Raw genomic sequence first — 1,156 nt, 5'->3', positions numbered from 1 at the left:
ACGGTGTTTAATTGATTTAAGATTTCTTTTATTGTTTTTAGTTGTGTCTTTTTCACCTTGGGGAAGTAAAATTCCTCAAGGTTTGTTCTAATTGTTTTCGAGTTGTTTGATATTTTGCATGTCTAGAAGGTTACAAAGAGATTTGTTACCTTTTGACCGTGAAATCGAAAGAACCTTGACGAATAATAGGAGACTTGTTAGGAGGAATTTGGGAGGTGTTGGTGAAGTTGTTCAACCCACTAGTGAGTTTGTCAATCCTTTCGCAATAGAAGGAGAAGAGAACCCATTAAACAATACCACACAAAATCCACCTACAATGCCTAAATTCTCGTCACACTCTATACCCACCGAGGAGGATTTACCAAATGGTACTCCTACCCCACAACATCTTACCGGAAACTTTATTGCCAAGTCCGCCTTCATCCAACTAGTTGAGAGGAGCCAATTCGTGGGAATGCCTAGTGAGGACCCTCATTCTCATATGGAAACCTTTTGCGATTATTGTGAAGTCAGTCTCTCAAACGGGCGTGACTCAAGACCAAATAAGATGGGTCTTATTTCCTTTTTCGTTAATCGGCACCGCAAAGCAATGGTTGAAGGGCCTTGATAAGGCCACCCTTGGAATAGATTCTTGGAAGAAGCTAGCTCTAGCTTTCTACAAAAAATTCTACCCACCGGAAAAGACCAATATGCTAAGAGCTCAAATTACGGGTTTTAAGCAAAGGGATGAAGAATCTTTGTATGAAGCTTGGGAGCGGTTCAAAGGTATTTGTCGCTCATGTCCTCACCATGGACTTAGCGAATGGTTTTTAGTGCAACAATTTTGGAATGGTTTATATGAAGATTCAAGGAACATTCTCAATATGGGATCAAATGGAATGTTCACCGAAGTTGATGACAATCAAACATGGAACAAGATTGAGGAAATGGCGGTCCATAATTCACAATATAGTAGGCCTCGCAAGGCTACTAGAGGAGGAAAGTATGAAGTGGACACCGTTACTCAATTGGGTGCTCAACTTAGTGCTCACATTGACACAATCAACTTGAAGTTTGAACAAGCTATGACTAGACTTGAGGAAAACTCAAAATCATCAAAGCATCATGTCAATGCCATGACGGCATCCTCATCAATCCCAAGCGGGATATGTGAGAA

The 1,156-nt window shown here is 40.7% G+C and overlaps 1 non-coding gene across 1 annotated transcript; it reads right to left on the bottom strand.

The window, feature by feature from the left end:
• Nucleotides 1–689: 689 nt before the first annotated feature.
• On the bottom strand, nucleotides 690–796 carry LOC141625982 (small nucleolar RNA R71). Its single transcript, XR_012535719.1, has one exon. It is a non-coding gene; the product is annotated as a small nucleolar RNA R71 (small nucleolar RNA).
• Between the last annotated feature and the right edge of the window lie 360 nt (nucleotides 797–1,156).

Source organism: Silene latifolia, chromosome X (assembly GCF_048544455.1).
Source record: "Silene latifolia isolate original U9 population chromosome X, ASM4854445v1, whole genome shotgun sequence".
Classification (NCBI taxonomy): Eukaryota; Viridiplantae; Streptophyta; class Magnoliopsida; order Caryophyllales; family Caryophyllaceae; genus Silene; species Silene latifolia.
This window is presented reverse-complemented; position numbering and strand designations above follow the sequence as displayed.